The sequence below is a fragment of the Hyperolius riggenbachi genome, chromosome 11, assembly GCF_040937935.1.
Source record: "Hyperolius riggenbachi isolate aHypRig1 chromosome 11, aHypRig1.pri, whole genome shotgun sequence".
NCBI lineage: Eukaryota > Metazoa > Chordata > Amphibia > Anura > Hyperoliidae > Hyperolius > Hyperolius riggenbachi.
In genome coordinates this window covers 130,073,127-130,085,383 of record NC_090656.1, presented here as the reverse complement: position 1 = coordinate 130,085,383, position 12,257 = coordinate 130,073,127, and the positions used below count along the sequence as shown (strand labels likewise).

Genomic DNA, 12,257 nt, shown 5'->3' with positions numbered 1-12,257 from the left:
CATGTTTGCTAATTTTTGGTCCAAGAACTTGATTGCTGCAACATCAAAAAAAGTTTGCTGGGGCTCAGCATAGAAACAGTGAGCATGTGATGCCAGACATTACTTGTGGTATTTGATTGCGTCACTATGGCAAAACATAAATAACACTTCACTTTTTTTCCCCTTGAAATTATTTTCTAAAAGGGAACTTGTGGTACAGTGATTTTATATTGCATTAAGTGGAAATTTATGATAGCCACAGGACATGCAGCCCAAGAGCCCTTGAATATTGTAGGCAAAAATTGCCAATAATTCTGCAGTGGGCGGGCTCACTTACTGCAGCTGAACTGTTGGTTGGTTTAAAATCGACACATAATTGTGTTAAGTATTGTACCTGATCTATTAATGTATAAATATTATACCATTGGACAATGAATGTCACTTTTGGTGTGTGGTGGGGTGGTCTGAGCATACCAAAGGAGACTGATGGGGCAATGTTTGTTTCATGTACTTGTATAAAAAACAATAAGGCATGCTTTTCACTAATGTGTTATTTACCCAGGCTGACGAGGGCAGGCAAGGCAGCATCCCCAAAAATAAATGGTCTTGGAGAAAGCTATAATGCTAGGCTTAATTATTGATTTCCCCAAGCACTACTTCTTACTAAATTCCCCAAAATTCCCCTGATGCATGAGACCCCCCCGCCTGTGTCTCAGTGTATTTATACATTTATATTTATATTGATGTGTATATCTCGGTATATATTATTTGTGTATTGTGATGTATTGGTGTTTTCATACTACCACACTTATGATAGTCAAATAGCGTTTGCATTGAAATTGAAATGTGAACTTTTGATTATAACGCCGGTACATAGGTACATATGCTTTTTATGATAGGCACTTGTATAGACCTGAGGAAGCAGGGCCAAGACCCGTGAAATGCATAATCTATTGTGCATGAATAAATGTATCTTTTCCATTACTAATGGTTTGTTTTTCTGAGAAGGTAAGACACTACACTACTCATTTACATAACAACTACTAATTATATATCATCAAGGGTGCCTCCACCGGTGTTTTTAGTTTTAGGGAATACCCAGTTACACCCCAATCCTGCCTATTGCATTGTACACAGAAGAAAGTTGGTTTTGAACTGGAGATGTGATGTCACAGGGAACAGGGGCCCACATAGGAGAAACATTAATGGTGGTGATCAAGGAGCATAGATCAGGTGACCACCATTTTCTACACAAGGTTCTGGTAGTTACAGTCCATCAACAGGCAAAATATAAAACAAGCTGTGGAGATGAAACAATATACTTGCTTCCACAGTGAGTGTGTCTCTCTGTTACATAATCCTTTTCTTCTTCAATTGTGAGCACTCTTTTGCCTTGGCACTGTTATCACCCTTGGTAAGTCTCCTGAGCTGTCCACCTACAACTCCCGAAGACCACACTGGTAATTAGACAGCTAATTTGTCAATCCTGATGGCTCCCATTACCATCTTCTGGTCCAAAGGCCAAGTAGCAGTGGCCATTTTAAGTCGTCAGCCTATAGAACCTTGGCAAATACACTGTGGTGTTAGGGAAAAATAGGGATCCTAATCATTTAAGGAGGGAGATGAGACTAAAGAAAGACTTCCTGGAGAGAAGTGTTTAATCCCACCAGTTTTGTTTCTTCTCTTCTTTTAATTCCTCCCTTCAAAAGGCAACTTGTGCATGATAAAGCAATAAGAATGAGGGTGGACATAAAGCTCAGGACAATTTAATGACCCTTTTTAGCAGATACTTTTATTTCTACAGTCCTGATGTTTGCATGTTATATTAACCCACAGCTCATTGATTATCCTGTAGTCTCTTTATATGAATGGAGATGCTTTACAAGAAACAATTACAAATTGTGAAGTAATAGAGATCTCCACCCACGATTTGTCCAGCTTGAAGGGAGGGGCTGACTTATTTCTATAGAGAAATGATTCACCTATGCACTGAAAAGGCTAGGTAGGTGTGCCGCCCACTTAAGAGAATTTAGGAAATGTCTAATAGACTATTACATAACATAGTAAGACGAGCAACATGTTACAATTACATATTTAATTAGAGTGGTTATAATATATGTTCCACTAAAACCAAATCACCTGTAAGATAAAAAGGTCAACAGCATGTCCACAAATATATATCTGGATATACTATCAAAGGTAAAAACATTTGGTGCAAACTTGACACACAACAAGTCTGGCTAGGCTAGCTTTGCGCAGTGGCAGTATCTTCGCCAATGAGGTTCAACTGAGGCATGATTATTGCTAATTGAAAACAAAACAAGTCTGATCACAATGCCCACTATTACAGCCAAAGGCTTGTGACTATATAAACAGTTCAGGGGGCACACCATTTCCAGTAACAATAATTGACATGATCTGCAAGCCCCCTATGCATGTTTTGTGTAAAACACTGCTTCTTCTGGGGGTTTACAGTCATTGATGACAGGACAGATAGCTAAACAGGAGCTGCATATGAGAGCTAGGGGCCCTAAAATGGGTTTGAAAATGAAAAAAAAATAGTTATGTGAAACAGCATTTTGCCTTCTTAAAACAGAAGGTATTTGCAATTATTCAGGTTGGAGTGAGCTCTGAGGTGTTCCACAGTGCATCACTGCTGAATATGTAAATCATCCATTTATAGACAACCTCCACTCTTCCAGATTGAAAAAGAGGGCTACAAGGACTATGCGCTACCTCTCACACCCAGGCATTCGCTTCTCCGAGCTCCTCCCCTTGGGCCGCTGTTACAGGACCATTCCACCCAAAACCACCAGGCGCACGATTCAACTCACAGTCAGTAAATGACCAACCCAAACGTAAACAGCATATAGTAAACTCTGAACTTCAAGCGGCCCCGTACAGCCCCGACCCCACAGCATAGCTATGCTTGCCTCCTTGTAATGAATAGCAGAGACACCGCCGCGCGGGCAAGCGGCAGGGCGGCTGTCTCCGTGTGCAAGCTGGCGGCGTTTTCCGCGCAGCAACATGTCACTGGTTCGCCTGGTCCTTCTAGTGCACACAGATGCGCGCGCCAGGCGACAGGACCTTTATGCCAGCAGAAGGGGAATCAGCTGATCAGGCCTATCAGCTGATCCCAGCTGGACTCCGGATTGGCTGAGTGGCTGGGACGGCGCTGCAGAGCGCTGCAAGTATATATAGGACTTGCTTCTCAGTTGCAGGTTGTCTGTCGTTGCGAATACTTACGTGTGAGCACTCAGAACTCAGTCAGATCTTAGTGTGTTAGAACCAGCTGGAGCTGGGAATTCACACTTAGCCAGATTCCGCTTTACCTCTATTGTATTATTGTACTGTTATTATCTAGACTAGTTCCCGGGTGTTGAGACCAAGGACCTCACACCTAAGATTAGGAACTGTGTTATTACTGTTATTATCTAGACTAGTTCCCGGGTGTTGAGACCAAGAACCTCACACCTAAGACTAGGACCTGTGTTGCTACTGTTATTATTTAGACTAGTTCCCGGGTGTTGAGACCAAGGACCTCACACCTCATACTAGGATTGTGCTATACGGTTACCTGTTATGATCCCTGGCTTGGCTGACCACTCTCCTGCCTACTGATTCGGTACCTTGCCTATCTGTCTACCCGTTGCCAATCTTGCCTGAACCCGGATACCGTATCAGTCTTCTGTTTATGTACTTTATCTGCTCGTGTGTTGCCGACTCGGCCTGTATGACCCTTCTGGCTGTCACTCGTCCCTTGGGTGAGCAGCCTCACTGTACTCCCTACGACACCAACACTCTAGGTGTCCATTTACTGTAAAGGCTACCTGCTCCACAGGAAGACCTCCTGCAGTCCAGTCAGAGGACTCTAACCCATAGGAGTCCACTGGCTGCAGTACAGTCTGATTCCCAGCCCATCAGGGAATCCTTGGCTGCAGTACGGTCTGATTCCCAAATCCATCAGGGAATCCCTGGCTACAGTACAGTCTCCATCTCTTCCTCTTAAAGAGGTTAGTTTCGACATAGTCAGAGGCCACCTGCTCCTCAGGTGTCCAGTGGCTGCAGTGCAGTCCAATTCCCTGCTCTTCAGGGAATTCTCGGCTGCAGTGGTGTCTGTATCTCCCGCTCCTCGGGTGATCACTTATCTTACTGTTGCACCAAACACTTACACTACATTAGGTGTCCTGTGTCAAGCTATACGTGTATTATTGGTGATTCTGCAGATCACCATATAATCAGGTATAGCATCTCTATTATTGGTGATACTGCAGATCACCAATAATCAGATATTCTCTGTGTGCTGACACCATTCGTTACACTCCTATGGTTTGCCCCCATGGGCGGTACCTTGCTGCTCATGACTTTATCAATGTATTTTTCATGTATACTTGTCTGTCTCATGCAATTGCCATGTGAACTACAATCAATTACCTCAACTGGCGTACTCAGCAAATAAAGGTGATTCTAATTCTGTTGTCCCTTATAGCTAAACACACCTCCAGAACCGCTGGAAAGCAATGACGTGTAAATCCAGCATGTACTGTATATAGACTGTTTGGAATAGGTTGATACTCATCAGTGCATGGCGTGGATTAATATGGCTCTGTGGGGTAGGACTTGAAACACCCAGAGATAGAGATTACCCAGCAAGCTCATTGTGAACCATAACTCCTTGATTGTGTAAGAGGGTGAAGCCTCCTTACTAAACTGCTAAGCAAAACAAAATTCACCTAGCATTTTAGTGCCTTCTTAAAACAGAAGGCATTTGCAATTATTTAGGTTGGAATAAGCATTCAAGTTGTTCCACATCCACAGTGCATCACTGCCCGATATGCAAATCATCAATTTGTTGCCCCTAATAGCTTATATTTTACTGCCCAAAAATGTATGTAAAACCTTTTTTTTAAAATAGGTCCCTATATGACCCCCATTTTTTTTTCTTTTTATCTGGCTTGGGTGCCTTTGCATAATTGCAAGAACTGTGCAGTGCCAACTGGATTGTGGGAAGTTTTTTCATGTAAATACCAGAAAGCCTCCTATTTTTGGTAAGATATGGACACTATAACCAGAAGGTAATTGATTCCCTCCCCCCCCCCTCCCTTGAAGAGTTCATCCCTTGAAGAGTTTACGCAGTGATGTAAAGTCTAGTACACATGCCTGACTTAAGTCAGCCGATAATGTTCGCCTTAGCTGACAATCAGGCGTGTGTACGGCACCTGACAACCCCTGACACCCAACCCGCAAGCGATCCACTGGATGAATCTACTCAACCTCAGCAACACCTTTCCCCTCTCCCCCAACGATCCCATTGTTTGCGCCAATCCCCCACCCGCCGCATTAAGTCACGCATGTGCCGCCTGTTGTACCTCCAACCCCCGCATAGCACTACAGTGTGCTGTCAGTTACACAGCGAACACGCGTGTGTGCAGCCCGGCCAAGCGATATTGCACAAGGGAATCGCGTGTTGATCTCCGACAGGCGACATCAGTTGTTCATGTGTACGTGCCCTAAGCCTTTTGTCTATGTGATGTTTGCTGTGGGAGCGACAGCAAGCTGTGGCAGTAAGGAGGGAAAGTTAACAGTGAGCTGGGTTGAAAAAAAGAAAAGGGCAGAAGTGATGTCACTTTTGCCATCACAGATAAATAGTAAAGATGGAAACCAGCAGAAATATCATTTTCTTTTTTCATATAACATTTCTCCTAAATCTGGCAGTGAACACAAAAACCAAAAGGATAGATAAGCTAAATAAGTCATTTGTTTGATATTTTTTCAGTTAATATAAAGTTTAATCTCTCTGTCTGTGGGTATTAGGCAGACTGTATACATAACAGGGCTAGTCATATACAAAGGCAGCGGATGAAAATCAAAATGTGTGCATTTGCATCATCACTGAGGAGTGTCGAGCCTGGCTGAGAGTGCAGCTTTTGTGAAAGAGGATGTTAACCACTTCCTAGATTACAAGGAACGACCTCTGCAGAAAAAAATAAGAAGTGGTGGTTTTTCTCTATTATTGAGAATCTGAGGAAAGGAATCCCCATTAATTCCTGTGCTGAGACTTATAAAATAAATCAGCTAATCATGAGAAATGCTCAGGGAACTTGAGCTGATGCCTGGGAAATGCCTAGAATCTTGAGCTGATCCAGAGAAGACATTGCGTGGGTGGAGATAAAAGTAGGCCTAACTCAATAATGACAAGCATGCTGTTCTATAAATTACAGTGCCAATAGTACCCCCCACCCCACCATAGTATATCCAGTGTGCTCCTACTTTCCATTTAACGTACAGTGTGACCTTCATTTTTCTCACAACTTGTTGGTCAGGTCACCCCATATTGTTTTGTCAGTCTCCTAAAGTTTATAGCTTATGTCGATGTTCCTGTGGTTGTAACAACCCAAGGCTCATCTAAAAGACAAAAGGAGGCCAGAAGCCCAATCTTTCAGAATCGTGTAAGATTTGGAAAAGCAAATAGCTAAGGATGTATATACAGTAGAATCTTGTTAAAGTAAACTCTGATGTAGTAAACCTCTGGATATAGTAAACTCAGTCCTCAGGTCCCAGCAAATGCATATGTATAAATATACAATGTATGACCAATTCTGACATAGTAAACTTCTGGTATAGTAAACTACTTTTCCTGGTCCCTTGAAGTTCCCTAAAGGGATTCTCCAGTACTCACAAAGGTGGGTTGCGAATCCTTGCAACCACCATAAGAGCAGCCGGTAACTGTCCTCGCTCGGTTTTCTAGGTCTGTAACAGGAACTGGTTGGTTGCACTCCAAATGTTCTTTAGGACAAACTAAAAACCTATCACCTCTAAAGATGTATGACAAGACAACTAAAATAGGATGGAGGCGCCCAATGCATAAAATATAGGCTAATAAAGTTGTTGATCCTATAAACAGAGAGGTAATTATAGAGAAGCTTATGCTTGCTGCACAACCATAACAGCTAAGGCACCTATTTTTTCACTGACCCGAGTAAGCGGGCAAGCACCCGCAAAATGCATTGTCAATTTTATGTGGTAAAATAAAAGACCTTTTTTCAACAGATTGGTTCAAATTCTTCAAGAGAGATATAATTACCTCTCTGTTTATAGGATCAACAAGTTTATTAGCCTATCTTTCATACATCTCCACTTCTGTTTTAGTCTCCTAAAATGTATGTCCGGCTTTATGGGCCATAACTGCATATCTCCCGGCATTTCAGTGAGAAAGAGGGACAAACTGCAAGGATGAAAGTAGTGTGTATGGCCAAATGGATTGATATGAATGGATGCAGCTAACAGATATTATGTTACAGCCAGAACCTAAAGTCTTCCCACTTTGGGTTCTCGTCGGCCAAGATGTGAATTGGCCGGGCTACTGCGGCAAATGTGCAAAACAGAAAAAAGTTGAGTTTAGCACAAATTTCAATAACTCCTAAATTCATTCTGTATTTCCTTGGCTTTTGTTCCAAGACAGAGGTGTTGAGACAGAGGTGCCAAGCACGCTCATTGACAATTTGAGTTGCTCCGTATTTTATGTGCCTGAGGAAGCGGGCGTTAGACCCGTGAAACGCTTTGCAAGTGTTTGTGGAGTAAGAATAAAACTGTTCATTTATGTGAATCAGTGCGATTTGTCTTTTCTGGGGAGGTGTATCATCCAGCAGTGGCGTACCTAGGCCATTTGACACCCGGTGCTGGGTATTATAAGACACCCCCCCCCAAAAAAAAAGTAAAGGGGCAAAAAATGGGTGGCGCTATAACATGCGTCAACGTCAACGAAATAGGCGTGGCCATGTCCGAATGAGGGCGGGGCTAACTGTAATTTGACGTGAACCCGGGTGAGAGTGATATGGAGGCTGCCATATTTATTTCCTTTTAAAAAATACTAGTTGCCCTGCTGATCTATTTGGCTGCAGTAGTGAACTGAATCACACCAGAAACAAGCATGCTTGTTCAGGGTCTGTGGTTGAAAGAATTAGAGGCAGAGGACCAGCACGGCAGCCAGGCAACTGGTATTGCTTAAACGGAGATAAATATGGCAGCCTCAATATTATTCTCACGAGAGCCAATTCTCTTTTCTTGGTACTTTGCATTAATATTATTCTCACCTCGGGTTCCCTTTAAAAGTGCAACGCAAAGACAGTGGACCCAAGTTTTGGTGACCCTTTCCCCAGAAAATTCACATAATTGTGCAGGTTTTCTCAAGAAAATACACGTCATGTCTGCAGATTTGCCCAGAGAATACGTTCAATCATGTCTGCAGATTTGCCCAGAAAATACATGCAATCATGTCGGCAGATTTGCCCAGAAAATACATGCAATCATGTCTGCAGATTTGCCCAGAGAATACGTTCAATCATGTCGGCAGATTTGCCCAGAAAATACATGCAATCATGTCGGCAGATTTGCCCAGAAAATACATGCAATCATGTCGGCAGATTTGCCCAATAAAATACATGCAATCATGTCTGCAGATTTGCCCAGAGAATACATGCAATCATGTCGGTAGATTTGCCCAGAAAATACATGCAATCATGTAGCAGATTTGACCAGAAAATACATGCAATCGTGTGGCAGACCTGTCCAGAAAACACTTCAATCGTGTAGCAGACCTGGCCAGAACATAAACGCTACCCCTGGCTGCTAATATAAATTAAAAAAAAACAAAAACATTTACTCACCTGCAGCAGAGCTCCTGTTCCGGCCTCCGTCCAGTGCGCAGCTCCCACGATTCTCTGCAGCCAGCAACTCCCAAAGTCTCCAGAGCAGGGCTTCGGACATTTTACTATAGCCTTGCTCTGCCGCTGCGGTGAACTGATACGGCATCTATTAGATGCGGAAAGTCAGTTCACGCTCGGGGGTGCTTGGAGAATTTTAAGGGGTGCTTCAGCACCCAAAGCACACCCAACCCCCCCCCCCCCCCCGGTGCTGCCACTGCCCCTAGTATAGGTAGCTAGCAGTTGCCCCCAGTATAGGTAGCTAGTTGCCCCCAGTGAAGGTAGTATAGTTGCCCCAATATAGCTAGTATAGTTTCCCCCAGGATAGGCAGCATAGCTGCTGCCCCCAATGTAGGTAGTGTTGCTGCCCCCAGTGTAGCTAGTATAGTGGCCCCCGTACAGCTGCCCTCCAGTATAGCTAGTATAGTGGCCCCCATAGTTGCCCCAGTATAGCTAGTATAGTGGCCCACAGTTTAGATAGTATAGTTGCCTCCATTGTAGCTGGTATGGTGCCCCCCCCAGTATAGGTAATATAGTGGCCCCCATAGATGCCCCCAGTGTAGCTAGTATAGTGGCCCCCCGTTTAGCTGCCCCCAGTATAGTGGCCCCCAGTATAGCTAGTATAGTGGCCCCCAGTTTAGGTAGTATAGTGCTCCCCCCCCCCGTGTAGCTAGAAGGAGGGGTGACAGCAGGGATAGTGGCGGGGAGGGGGGAAATATCCCCCCCCTCCCTCACCTGGGTCCCCTCCTTCTGCCTCTCTTCTCCCCCCAAAAATGCGGGCAGCGGGCCGGGGTCAGTGGGCAGCGAGAAGGCTGGCGCGGAGAATACTCACGTTACTTCCGCGTATCAGCCTGGAACGCTGTGCCGCCGTCACGTGCCTCTACTGCGCCTCCTATGATTGGAGGCGCAGAAGAGGCACGTGATGGCGACGCAGTGTTCCAGGCTGATACGCGGAAGTAACGTGAGTATTCTCCGCGCCAGCCTGCTCGCTGCCCACTGCCCCCGGCCCGCTGCTCGCATTTTTGGGGGGAGAAGAGAGGCAGAAGGAGGGGGACCCAGGTGAGGGAGGGGGGGGATATTTCCCCCCTCCCCGCCGCTATCCCTGCTGTCACCCCTCCTCCTAGCGCTGCTCTTCCCCTCCTTAGTCAGGTGTAGGGGGGTCATGGCGACACCCCCCTGGCTGTCTGGCACCCGGTGCGCCACGCCCCCCTGCGCCCTTAGGTAGGAACGCTACTGTCATCCAGCACCCCCCATTTTGATATATTTTAAATCTAGTGATTTTAATCTTGGGGCGCCTCTGTTACCTTTTTGAATACGATTGAATCCACCAGCTGGATGGGTGTGAACACCTTCTTCTTAGTGTTGGGCGAACAGTGTTCGCCACTGTTCGGGTTCTGCAGAACATCACCCTGTTCGGGTGATGTTCGAGTTCGGCCGAACACCTGATGGTGCTCGGCCAAACCGTTCGGCCGCATGGCCGAACTAAGAGCGCATGGCCGAACGTTCGTTAGCGCTGTGATTGGCCAAACGGGTCACGTGGTTCGGACCCGAACACGCTCTGATTGGCCGAACGGTCACGTGGTTCGGGTAAATAAATACCCGAACCACGTCATATCTCCGCCATTTCTCTGTGGGTTTAGCTTTGGGTAGGCAGGCAGGGTAGTTCGCTCTCCAGCCACGCTAGCCAGGGTCCCCCCCAGTCATTGTGTGTCGCTGCTGGGAACAGTAGTACACCGCTCGCTCAGCCACACTATATATAGCATTGTTTACTGCCACTGTGTACCTCGCTCAGCCACACTATATATAGCATTGTTTACTGCCACTCTGTGTACACCGCTCAGCCAGACTATATAGCATTGTGTGTACTGCCACTGTGTACCTCGCTCAGCCAGACTATATAGCATTGTTTACTGCCACTCTGTGTACACCGCTCAGCCAGACTATATAGCATTGTTTACTGCCACTCTGTGTACACCGCTCAGCCACACTATATAGCATTGTGTTTACTGCCACTCTGTGTACACCGCTCAGCCAGACTATATAGCATTGCGTGTACTGCCACTCTGTGTACACGGCTCAGCCAGACTATATAGCATTGTGTGTACTGCCACTCTGTGTACACTGCTCAGCCAGACTATATAGCATTGTGTGTACTGCCACTCTGTGTACACCGCTCAGCCAGACTATATAGCATTGTGTGTACTGCCACTGTGTACCTCGCTCAGCCACGCTATATATAGCATTGTGTTTACTGCCACTCTGTGTACACCGCTCAGCCACACTATATAGCATTGTGTGTACTGCCACTCTGTGTACACCGCTCAGCCAGACTATATAGCATTGTGTGTACTGCCACTCTGTGTACACCGCTCAGCCAGACTATATAGCATTGTGTGTACTGCCACTCTGTGTACACGGCTCAGCCAGACTATATAGCATTGTGTGTACTGCCACTCTGTGTACACCGCTCAGCCACACTATATAGCATTGTGTGTACTGCCACTCTGTGTACACCGCTCAGCCAGACTATATAGCATTGTGTGTACTGCCACTCTGTGTACACCGCTCAGCCAGACTATATAGCATTGTGTGTACTGCCACTCTGTGTACACCGCTCAGCCAGACTATATAGCATTGTGTGTACTGCCACTCTGTGTACACCGCTCAGCCAGACTATATAGCATTGTTTACTGCCACTCTGTGTACACGGCTCAGCCACACTATATAGCATTGTTTACTGCCACTCTGTGTACACCGCTCAGCCAGACTATATAGCATTGTGTGTACTGCCACTCTGTGTACACTGCTCAGCCAGACTATATAGCATTGTGTGTACTGCCACTCTGTGTACACGGCTCAGCCAGACTATATAGCATTGTGTGTACTGCCACTCTGTGTACACGGCTCAGCCAGACTATATAGCATTGTGTGTACTGCCACTCTGTGTACACGGCTCAGCCAGACTATATAGCATTGTGTGTACTGCCACTCTGTGTACACGGCTCAGCCAGACTATATAGCATTGTGTGTACTGCCACTCTGTATACACCGCTCAGCCAGACTATATAGCATTGTGTTTACTGCCACTCTGTGTACACCGCTCAGCCAGACTATATAGCATTGTGTGTACTGCCACTCTGTATACACCGCTCAGCCAGACTATATAGCATTGTGTTTACTGCCACTCTGTGTACACCGCTCAGCCACACTATATAGCATTGCGTACTCTGCCAGTCAGTGTGTATATTGCTGGGATCAGTAATACTCCACTCACCGCCAACCACTATATGAGCTCACCATGAGTTCCTCAGAGACCTCCGCTGTGAGCAGCACTCCCAACAACAGCAGCAGCCAACGCCCCACGCAAGCTATAACATCCACCCCAGCAGCCAGTGGTCAGCAGCAGCCCTCCCCGGAGGAGAACGTTGTGTCCATCGGTCCGTCGACAGAGCGATTAATGAGGCCTGCCATTGAGGAGATGATGGGGCCTGATGTGGAGGAGGAGGTCTGGCTCAGGCCAGCATCCCAAGTTAATGTTGAGGACGATGAGGGGTCTGTGTCTGGGGATGTTGGGGT

The 12,257-nt window shown here is 45.9% G+C and overlaps 1 pseudogene; it reads left to right on the top strand.

Annotated features, from left to right (window-relative positions):
• Positions 1-2,226: 2,226 nt before the first annotated feature.
• Positions 2,227-2,306, top strand: LOC137539347 (U4 spliceosomal RNA; annotated as a pseudogene).
• Positions 2,307-12,257: the final 9,951 nt, after the last annotated feature.